This window comes from Chiloscyllium punctatum, chromosome 16 (assembly GCF_047496795.1).
Source record: "Chiloscyllium punctatum isolate Juve2018m chromosome 16, sChiPun1.3, whole genome shotgun sequence".
In the NCBI taxonomy this organism is placed as follows: domain Eukaryota; kingdom Metazoa; phylum Chordata; class Chondrichthyes; order Orectolobiformes; family Hemiscylliidae; genus Chiloscyllium; species Chiloscyllium punctatum.
This window is the reverse complement of record NC_092754.1, coordinates 1,000,294-1,012,749: the sequence shown is the minus strand read 5'-3', so window position 1 is coordinate 1,012,749 and position 12,456 is coordinate 1,000,294.

Here is a 12,456-nt window from a genome sequence, read left to right as displayed (position 1 = left end):
GTGAGCAAGTTGTTGGAGGGAATCCTGAGGGACAGGATGTACATGTATTTGGAAAGGCAAGGACTGATTAGGGATAGTCAACATGGCTTTGTGTGTGGGAAATCATGTCTCACAAACTTGATTGAGTTTTTTGAGGAAGTGACAAAGAAGATTGATGAGGGCAGAGCGGTAGATGTGATCTATATGGACTTCAGTAAGGTGTTCGACAAGCTTCCCCATGGGAAACTGATTAGCAAGGTTAGATCTCATGGAATACAGGGAGAACTAGTCATTTGGATACTGAACTGGCTCAAAGATAGAAGACAGAGGGTGGTGGTGGAGGGTTAATTTTCAGACTGGAAGCCCATGACCAGTGGAGTGCCACAAGGATCGGTGCTGGGCCCTCTACATTTTGTCATTTACATAAATGATTTGGATACGAGCATAAGAGTTAGTAAGTTTGCAGATGACACCAAAATTGGAGGTGTGGTGGACAGCGAAGATGGTTACCTCAGATTACAACAGGGATCAAGTTTGCTGACGACACGACGCAGGTCTGTCTCATTATCAGAACAATGAGTCAGCATCCAGAAAGGTGGTTCAGCGGCTAACGGATTGGTGCAAAGCCAACAACCTGTCTCTGAACGTGGACAAGAGGAAAGAGATGGTTGTTGATTTCAGGAGGGCACGGAGTGACCTTTCTCCACTGGATATCGATAGCTTCCATGTGGAGATTGTGAAGAGAATCAAATTTCTTGGCGTACACATGGTTTGACCACAACTTCAGTGTAGTACGCAGTTTTTGTTTCTACGTTACAAAAAGGAAAAATGTTGCAGAAATATTTGCAAGAGCTGAGAGGTTATGTCAGGAAGACTGAAGGAGAAGGATAAGATGTGATCGAAATTAGGTTTTTGCCAAAATGAAGCTGTTTAAGGTAATGAAGGTATTTCCACTTGTTGAGGAGTTTGTATAAATTATATATATATAATAGTCAATAATAAATCCATTAGGAATTTCAGAACAAACCTCATCACTGAGACTGTTGCAGTGGAGAACTCGCTCCTATAGGGAGTGACTGAAATAATAAAACAGATCCATTTAAAGGGAAAGTTGTTAAACACAAAGAATGGAAGAGGTTCGGCTGAAGCGGTTTGGTGTAGAGGAGATGCCAGGAAGCTTGTACAACACAAAACACCTGCACAGACCAGTTGGAACAAGTGACCTGCTTCTAACTTGCAACTTTTATATATGTATTAGGGGTGCAGGCTGATCTGTAGTTACCTTTAACTCAGGAATTGCTCTGCACAATTGCTCACAAAGCCACGTAGTGGTGAAACCATGAAACTGCACCACCACAAGCTGTCACATTACAATACTGTACTGCAAGCATAAGGAAGGCTTCCCTGACCGGATTGAAACTAACACAGCTATAATAAAATCTCAGGCCTGAAACTATTCACAACGATCTTATTGAAAATTTGGCCAAGACGTGTAGCTTTTGAGAACACCTGTATAAGGTAAACTATAGTTTACATTGTTATTTGATCATTACATATTTGCAGATTATTCATACTGGACAAGCCCTTCCAATTTTAAAGCAAAGTCCCACTATTTACAATAGCAAGTGGTTTTCCGAGTAGTTGTAGTTGCGCAAACATAGGCCAGAAAGTGTGCATAATTTTTGGTGTGATTCATGTCTATTCATTTTTTTAGTGTTTGGATTTTAAACTAGTGACGTACATTGATGGTCCTTCTAGATGACAAGATTGCGTTCTCTAGCTGGTACAAAACAACAGGAGGAAGAGTGGACTGAGATCGATAAGGACTTCTGCAGTTTGGAGTTGTTAGGAAATTGTAATCAAAACACGAAGCCACAATCTTAGCTCAGTGATTATGCACAATCCAGGAGAAAATGCATGTAGAAATAATTTGGAGATGCAGATGTTGTACTGGGGTGTACAAAGTTAACTATGATTTTTAACCATGTAGAAATAATTTACTTTTTACCTTAGATGAGAAAATTCAGCAGAAAAATCTAATGTATTATCTATATATTGTATTAAATCAAAACACAGCTTCATATGATCATAACTCAAAAGCTGACTGCTTTGCTTACAATGCTTTTCAGAATGCTTTTCATTCTGCATTTAATTATGAAAGCAGGAGACACTTGTAGGGTGTGAATAACAGGAAATGGCACAGTGAAAATGATACATGCATTTCAGGTTTTTCTCAGTTCTCAGCCAACTGTCTTGGAATATCAGCTGCAGCTGTAGTTCTCAGTTCAGGTTGTGGCCTAACGTTTATCCTGAAGGCAATTAGTGCCAGTGACTTCGAGGAACAAAGGTGCAGCATTGACACATCATTCCCAGTAACATAAATCCTCAAAAATACTTAAGGCCTTTTATTAGAACCTAACTGGGATTTTTTCAATATTTCTCAGAATGTGGATGTTGTTGGTAGAGCTAACATTTATTGTCTAGCCCGAGTTATCCTTGGTGAGCTGTCTTCTTGAACCACTGTAGTCCACCTGCTGTAGATATACCCACAATGTGTTTAGGGAGGGAATTCCAGGATTTTGACTGAGCAACACTGAAGGAACTGTAATATATTTCCAAGTCAGGATGGTGAGTGAGTTGAGGGGATGTTCCTATGTAGCTGCTGCCCTTGTCCTTCTAGATGGAAGTGGTTGTCTGTTTGCAAGGTGCTGTCTGATGGGGTGAGTGTAATTACCCAATGTGGCCTGAAGGGATGCCTGAGATCTAATGGAATGTGGGAAAAAGCAATGCATAAATTAAGAGTTAATTAGTTGTGAATTGGTTATATTAGTATGGGGAGCTCGCAGTCTTTGGGGGTGAGAGTTTATGGAGTGATGCTTACTGAAATAAAGCTCTGACAAAGTATTGTGGACTTGGACTGTGCTTAAATACAGTCATCTTTTGGACTATAATAGTGAGTTCTGCAGTGCAACTTGTAGATGGTGCACTGAGCATTGCTTATTGAGAGAGTGAATGTTTGTGGATGTGGTGCCAATCAAGTGGGCTACTTTATCCTGCACAGTGTCAAGCTTCTTGAGTGTTTATGAAGCTGCACCCATTTCAGACAGATGGGGAATATTCCATCAAACTCCTGACTTGGGCCTTGTACATCATGAACAGAGTTTGGGGGGTTGGAAGTGAGTTACTTGCTGCAGTATTTCCAGCCTCTGACCTACTCTAGGTTAGCCACTGTCATTATATGACTGGTCCAATTCACTTTCTGGTCAATGGTGGCTTCCCATGATGTTGATAGTTGGAGATTCAGGTATGGTATGCCATTGAATATCAAGATTCAACATGATTTGTGATTGTAGAGTGGAATCCATGTGGATTTTGCAATCTCTACTCAACTTTGTCTGTGAGCATTCAACACATGTAAGGTTAGTGTGTACATTCAGTAAATCCCAACATAGCACAGTCGCTTCTGAATCAGTGGGATGTATTTTCATGACCCATTGCAGAGACCTAAAGACAAAATGCTGCACTGACACAGCTAGAACAATACTGAGAAAGTGCTGTATAGTGATTGTAATGAGGTCAGCCAGGTGGGTCTCATAGAATATAAGTTTCCTGATTGGGGCTGTCAACCTGGTTCAGTTAGGGATATCTGGTTGACAGATATAAACAGGAGTATCAAAGGTTCTGTTCCCTCTGAGAGCCAGCTCTGAGGGAGCTGGATCAGTGTAAATCAAGGGTGACCCAATGATGAGATACTGGCCTCTGTGGAGTTATTTCATGCTGCACTGTCAGAGATGCTATCTTTTATATATGTGTTAAACATTCCACTCGCCCATCTCTATGTAAAAGAACTCATGGCACTATATCTAGATGGGCTTGGGTATTCTTCCCATACTCTAAGGATCATACATATTCTCAGTCAAAGTCACTCAAACCAATTATCTGGTTGAGATATTCCTGTTGTAGATATTCCTGTTGTGTTCTTATATTAATCAGTGACCACTTTTTAAAACAATATCTGAACAGATTGTTAATGGCTCTGGCCCATGTCAACCTTTGAATCATATCTTTATGTTTTAAGTTCTTTCTTGTTTTATTTAGTGTATAATGTTCCACTTGGAATTGAAAATTGCCACATTTATTTGTAAACAGTAATATCTGTAGAGTCATAGAGCTGCACAGCATGGAAACCAACCCTTCAGTCCAACATCTCCGTCCTGATCCGATTTCCTGAACTGATCTAATCCCATTTGCCAGCACTTGGCCCATATTCCTCTAAAGCCTTCCTATTCCAATACCCAGCCAGATGTCTTTTAAATATTGTAATTGTACCAGCCTCCACCATTTCCTCTGGTTGCTCATTTCATACACAAACCACCCTCTGTGTGACAAAATTTGCTCCTTTAGTCCCTCTCAATTTAAACCTATGCCTCTAGTTTGGACTCCTCCACCCTAGGAAAGAGGACATGGCTATTCACCCAATCCATGCCCCTCATGATTTTAGAAACCTCTATAAGGTCACCCCTTAGCCTCTGATGTTCCAGGGAAAACAGCCCCAGCCTGTTCAGCCTTTCCCTATAACTCAAACCCTCCAACGCTGACAACATCCTTGGAAATGTTTTCTGAACCCTTTCAAGTTTAACAACATCTTTCCTGTATCAGGGAAACCATAAATGTTTTATTTTCAACAAATAAATATTTCCTTTAAGCATTAGGTCTGAGTGATCCATTAAGATGGTTGCATTCAGTTGTCGATATAGTGGCAAAATTTCCATTGCTGTTATTATTCTCACTGTCATTGCAAAATTGTCAAAGAATCATTGATAAACAAAAGAAAAGTTTAAATAGTTCCAATTTGAAAGATGCCCTCAATCTGTGGAGACGAAGAAACAATTTTTCTTTTACACAGGCCACAATCACAGTCCATTGTAACTGTTCACTTCCAGAGAACTGCTGAGCAGAGAGACAACTACAAGAAAACAAGCAGCAGCTCGAAAAGAAACCAGCTCAGATTGATGAGCACCTGTGAAAGGTGTGTGTGTGTGTGTGTGTGTATGTATGTATGTATGTATGGTGGGAAGGAATACTGTCAGTCTCCCAGCCACAACTTTCCAGTTCCAATGGTCCCTGCCACCATCACATGTGGGACTGGCCAACGAGGGGAGTTGGACTCCTCCTGCAGTGATTGTAATGAGGTCAGCCAGCTGGATCAGATTAACAACCCCATTTTGGAGCCCAGACTGACAGATAAAAAGGGTGTTGTTAGGGATACTGACACTCTAGTACCTCACTCTGTACAAGGCAGTACTAAATTCAATGAGTATTCATGTGTAAATAAAGGGTGACTTGGTGATGGGATATTGGCCTCTGTGGAGTCAGACTCAAAGTCCTACAGCACCGAGACAGGCCCTTTGGCCCAAACTGGTCCATGCCGATTAGAGCCAGTGGGAGGTTATTTCACCTCCCACTGCTAACCTCGCTGCTGATGCAGTGTCCATTTCAGTGGGGTCTCATTGGAATGTAAACACATGAGAAAAGGCAACGATAACATTGCTTTTCTGTGATAATTTTTGCAAACTGTTGGCTTTTCCGGATTGTTGCATGTTTGAACTGCTCCCTGGAATCTCAGTGAAGTGACCATTCACCATTTGAGAGTCTGAACAATGAACCTATGTATCACAGCTTGTTCTGAGTTAACTTGACAAATGCACATACGCACTCTCTCTGGCTTTGAGATGCACCGAATGCAGCAATAATCAAATCCTAGGTTCTTTGGGTCTGTCCAGCTCAATATTGCTGTTTGGGTTCACGGCCAAATCTTATTTCTGCTTTCATTAATACACAAACTACATTTCACAAACCCGAATGTTCTTACTATTCTCTGTGGCTCAGGGAAACACACTGACTTCCAACGTTCAGCTGAATGGAGCAATGAAGGAATAATATAATAGAACAATATAAATCTGAAAGAAAGTACTGTTACATTTTTATACAAAATAGAGTCTCAAAGTAATTTGTGGCCTGTCCAAAACACAAAATAGAATCTAACATGTTTATTCAATAAAATAACAAATCAGTTCCTTCCTATCTAAGGTGACTAATGTTCAAAGTCTGTACTTTATAATTCTAATGGAAAACTGTGTCAAGTTTAAAATTCCCCTCCTCATGCTCCACTTCCTCTATAATCTCCCTGAGTCTGTGATCTTCTACATCTCTACAACCGAGAATGCTCTCCCTCCAACTCTGGCTTCTTACACACTCCCTACTCTCATCGACAATTGATGATAGCCCTCCTGCACCTAATGAGAACTGAAGCTCTGAGCTGCCTCCCCTAAAGCCTTTCATCTGTTTGTCTCTCCCTCCTCCTCCAAAACCCTTCATCAAACTTACCATTTCATCAAGTTTGTAGCAGCTCATATGTGACTCATGTTGGTTTCTTCAGTCTCTGAAACACCTGGAATGCTTTCCCGCATCGAAAGTGCACATGGATGTCTGAAAGTATGGTATTCAAAAGGGAACTGAACCATTATCTAAAAGAGGTAAAGCATGCAAGAAGGGAAAAATGCAGCAAGTGGGACAGGCAGCTGCATGAACATGATGGATTGAATGGCCTGTTTCTGTGCTGATGCTAATCCATGCTATAAAACAAAAATGTGCATTATAGAACAGGAAAGTATATTTGTAACTAAAATCTTTCTTCTAGAAACTACAATATCAATCATTAGAATGAGAATATTGAATATTTGAAATATTAAAGGATATTATGTAATTTCAAATAGTTATTTCCAATTGACCTTATAGTTGTAAAAACTTTGCAAATTGTATTTTTCTGCTGATTAAAATAAAATACATTATTTTAAGAAATGTAATTTCTCTATTGCCTACTATTCAAGAAATACTCAACACCTTTTTCATAGCAATAATATTTTGCAGAGAATTTCATGAAATATTGTCTTCAGTGTTATCCTGAACTATATTTATGCACAAAATTTGATGTCACTTAGACATTTGTATCAATCTTTTAAAAAGTTAGGAACTATTTACAATACTGCTTAAACACAGATGAGAAATGAACTATCGTTAAACATATAAAACAGACTGACGCTCTAACCCTAAAATGTACAAATCTGAGCCTTAAAGACATCAAAAAAGATGTTGAAAGTTTCAATGACATTCAATGGTTCATTGAGAGAAGCCTCTGAAATAAAGTCATTTTTAACAGTGATTGTAATGTAACACATCAATGTATAAAGAATTTCACGTGGTTTACAATTTCATCACAGAACTTGCTTTCTTCACTGCTTCATTGATAAATGTATGTGTTAAATATTTGTAATCATTTGAAAGTTTTATTGATGTCATTCTTGCATTGATGTTGGCTGAAGGATATACAGCAAATCAAATCCATTGGGAATGAGGTAGCTTCATATGGTGCACCTTTCTCATTGTTAAAGAGGCTAAAGCACTCACATTTAATATGGGATTTGATCCCACAAACTTAGAACTAAAAGTCCCATGCACAACCAACTGAGCCATGTGATTGGAACTTTGCCCCCAGTCGTTCACAAAGAAAGGAAACATACTCAGAAACAGTATGTTTCTGACAGTTGAACTAAGTTTTCCAGTTCAGCTTCTAGCAACCCCACAGAAACTCAGGATATGGTATATGTGTGAAAAGGTGAAAATGTTGAGGCATACCTGAGTTTGATATCCACATGGGAGAAATTGTGAAACCAATGAAGTCTAAAGATTTAGCAAAGAGAATTCACATGGGCAGTATAATTTCTCATCTTTGATAGAAAGAAAACAGAATATATTGATGCAAACTCCGATGTTTGCACCATTGTGAAAAGGTTTAAGAGGTTTAAAAACACAGAAATGTTAGGGAAGTCACATCAGTATCTCTGTTTGAATAATGGCTATAGTTCCAACTCTGGGCAGGCATTCTCTTGAAGATTTCCTCTGGCGTCCAGTCCCTTCACCCAGTCAATCAGACTTCTTCACTTCCTGTAATTTTATAAATACAAGATAAAAGTGTTCCAACAAGTTGAGAAATACTATTTTCCTTTCTCCAGGGCTTCTTACAGATAAGACAGGAAAATTAATCTTTATTTCTGAAAGAGCAACCCAAATATTTAGTGATAATTTCATGCTCATTAGGTTTCCAATAGTCATAATAGCTATCAGTCCTGAAATTAAGCTTGGACAAAAAGCTCACAAGGTACCCTCTTCATACCATAAAAATGTAATTTGATAGGTAAGGGATTACTTCCTTTGGTAACCCTTCTCAATATGCCCTGTAACCATCATACATTTAAATGGATATACACTCCTAGGTCACTCTGTCCCAGAGCATTATTGAGAACCCAACCAATGAGTCTTAATTGCCTCTCCCTATCCCTATATACCACCTCACACTTCTCTACATGAGATTCCATGTGATTTCCAAATGTGTAAACTGCTGTAAAACAGGATGTAAAATATAGTATGATATTTTGGGAAAAACTGCAATGTCAACACGTGGCAATCTTTGCAAATGTCTACATATGTGTGTGTGTGTCAGATAATGTGGCTGTATATGGTGATGTGTGTCAGTACATCTCTGTTTATTCTTCATGCTGCAGACATCTGATCACTTACTCACTCACTCTATGAATAGTTCATTCAGTTTTTATGCCGCCCTCCCAATGCCCAAATTCTGCCACCCTCAGCAAGTGCTTCATCTTCCTGGTGTCCGCACCACTCTGCTCAAAAGCATCACTGGCTCGACCACTTAGAAACTGCCTGAATGAGTAAATGTAAGATTTGAATTAGATTTCTGTTTGAAATATGAACCTGTACACACCATCCTCAGAATTCACACAGAGACATTATTGTAGTTCCTTGGCTGAAACATTTACTGTAAGTGATAATTATCAGAGGATATTTCAGCAGGCAGTTTTTATTTAAGTTAGAGAAAGGACCATAAACTGCCTTTCTGATTCATTCCCTTTTTCAAATCAGTCTGTGAGCGATTTTGTATGCAGATGTCATCCGCGAATTTATTAACCATATTCTCATCCAAATCGCTTATATAACATCAATGATCTCTGCTTTAAAGATTTTAAATCTGCATTTAACATAATTACGTAAAGTAACACCAATTGACATTAATTTGTGTTTTTTGTTATGATTTGAGCAGGGATGTTGTTCTTTTTGGAGTTTAATTCAACAACAGTGTAACTATGGAACAGTATCCTGAAATCTGTAGTTTTCCAATAGTTGGGGCGTGACGTCAAATTCCGTTGGGGTCGTTAATTGCGGCAAACTACAACGTCCAAACTATGGAGTCCTTGTCCTAAACACAGCAACATTGAAATATTTTAATCAATGTATATTTCATCGTCTTGCTACAACTTTCAGACACGACCTCCCAGTCCCCACCCGCACGTTAGAATCTAGCCGTGCCCTGCTGCTCAGAAATATTCGCCACTCAATCAGCCGAACGCTGTGGACTGTCAGTTCACACTCACCAATCCTGGATCCTTGTGGTGAACTGCTGTCACAGCTGGAAAAAGAGGCTGAATGACAGAATCCCGGCCATTCTCTGCGAGGGTTCCACTCACACTGGGAGCTATCGGGAACTGCACCTGGGAACATTTCAATAATATCCTTCACAACACAAACTGTACTGGGGAACATTGGAACAACTTCGTCAAGCGTTCAGTATTCATCAAAATTCCGACTCCATTATCTTGCAATAAATCCCTCGGCCAGTCCGGGGTAGGAGGGACTGAGGGAAGAGTCCTAGGGTCTGGGGATACTGTTGCTGTCTGTTCTTGCATTTCAATAGCGGAACCCTTCTACCATGGACAAACACTTCCTGCTCCAGGCCATGCCGGTTCCAATCTGCTACAGATTCATTCATTTCCATTCAGAAGGTCTGTGGCGAGGTGGGTGCTGCTTATAAACCGGAAATGTTCTGTTGTACAATAAACAAATTTCTAAAGAGTCAAGCGGTGAGTGCACCAAATGCTGAATTAATTGAAATTGGCCGTCAGACAAGGGCAAGAAGCCAGTGGATCGTTATTTGTATAGAAATACTGTGCAGGGGTGTGGGGAAAGCAGGAGGTTGGCACTGGGTAATGGAGCCGGAATAGGACCAATGGGCCGAACGACCCCATTCACAGCAACGATTCTGTGTTTCTGTGCTCATTGATGCTGCCAATCAGAAAGCAAACCACTCGACCAAAAACATCTTGTGTTAGACTAGTTAGAAGGTGCCAGGTTTAACCAAAATATTAAACCTTGATTAAAACAAAAGGGTATGATTTCTGTCAAGCTTAAACCAAAATAGAAAGAGTTGGAGAAACTCAGCGGGTCTGGCAGCACCTGTGGAGAGAGAAACAGGTCCAGTGACCCTGGACTTCAATGCTTTGATGAAGGAACATGTCAGAAGTCGGGAAGCCAATTGGAAAGGAACATCATTTAATGTTAAACACCAATTGCAGCCACTGCTGGACAGAAGATATAAAAGCTTAAACCCACGTAGCACCAGATTCAAGAACAGCTTTTTCCCCACTGTTATTAGACTTCTGGACAGACCTCTCAAATTTAAATCTTAACATTGATCTCGGACCTTGTGCCCCTTCTCTGCAGCCGACACATTGTATTCCTCGCTCTGTTCTATTGTCATTGTGCACTTTGTATGGGATACTCTGCCTGTACTGCATGCAAAACAAAACTTTTCACTGTACCTAAATCAAATTACTAGGTAGTCCTAGTCTGGGACAGACAGATCAGCAGCCCCATCCTTGCATGTGCTTTGTGGATATTTTTAAACTTTTAATTACACAAACCCAGAGCAGGCAGGACTTGAACCTCATTATCTGGCTCAGGGACATGACCAGAATATCACAAGAGCACATTGGGTCTGCTGTATTTTCTTTTTGAATCAATCTGCTCAGAGATGCATTGACACACCTCTGCAGTAGGCAAGACTTGAACCCAAGCCTCCTGGCTCCAGAGGTAGGAACACAACAACTGCACCACAAGAGCAGATACAGCTCTCCACTGTCCACCAACAATTCACACAAATATTTCTGCCTGGTCTTGAATCAAGTTCCTGTCACACGTGAAACAAATGCGATAGCCACTACACCATAGAAAACAAGCCTTTTTTAATGTATATTGACCTGTTCAGGGATGTTATTACACACCCTGGAGCAAGTGAGACTTGAACCCAGCCTTCTGGCTCAGAGTAGGGATGCTACCATCGTGTCACAAGAACTCTCTTCAGGTCTGTTCATGTTTTTCTTCTTTCAATTCAGACCTGCTTTATTTTTAGTTTTTTTTCATGTTGGGTCTGCTTTTTTTAACATCTGGAAGAGTTATCACACACAACATTCCCACCAGCAAATCATCGTGACTTTCTTTTTTTTGTTTTTAACAATTAACTGCTACCAGTAGCCACCTGTGCAGCCAATTCAAAGTTTACAAATAATGCCCACGATAGCAATGCAAACCATCAAAATTGATGGGGTGGGGTGGGCCTAGCAAGAGTGGGATAGGATTAAATCAAAAAGGCATTGAGAGAATTGATGGACATCACCTGTCCAAAGACACCCGGGAATAAATGTAATGATGGAAGGGGGCAGAATGACAGCAGAGATGCCCCCCCTCCATGGCCTACTACCTGGGCCTGTGTATAACTAGCCTGGCCAGGCCCAGGAGCAGGCCCATGAGGAGATCCTCCAATCTACCCACACCTCTCTGCACCGGGCACCTAAAGATCAGGAGTGTGGGGCTGAAATTCAACCAAAAACACATCAAAAGAGTTTTCAAATAACTAAAAGGGGAGAGCAAATGCTCACACCAATAATATACATGGCCCACGGACTGCACACCGACACAAGAGAATCAGTGGCACTGGGGTCTGTGAATCACCGCAGGAAGAGTAGAATTACAATCCCTACAGTGTAGAAACAGGCCCTTCAGCCCAGCAAGTCTACACTGACCCTCCGAAGAGTAACCCACTGAGACTCATTCCCCAATGACTCTACATTTCCCCTGACTAATGCAGCTAACCTACATTTCCCTGAACATTATGGGCAATTTAACATGCCGTGGCCCAACATTTCAACTCCCCCTCCCACTCTGCTGAGGACATGGAGGTCCTGGGCCTCCTTCACCGCCGCTCCCTCACCACCAGACGCCTGGAGGAAGAACGCCTCATCTTCCGCCTCGGAATACTTCAACCCCAGGGCATCAATATGGACTTCAACAGTTTCCTCATTTCCCCTTCCCCCACCTCACCCTAGTTCTAAACTTCCAGCTCAGCACTGTCCCCATGACTTGTCCGGACTTGTCCGACCTGCCTATCTCCTTTTCCACCTATCCACTCCACCCTCTCCTCCCTGACCTATCACCTTCATCCCCTTCCCCACTTACCCATTGTACTCTATGCTACTTTCTCCCCACCCCCACCCTCCTCTAGCTTAT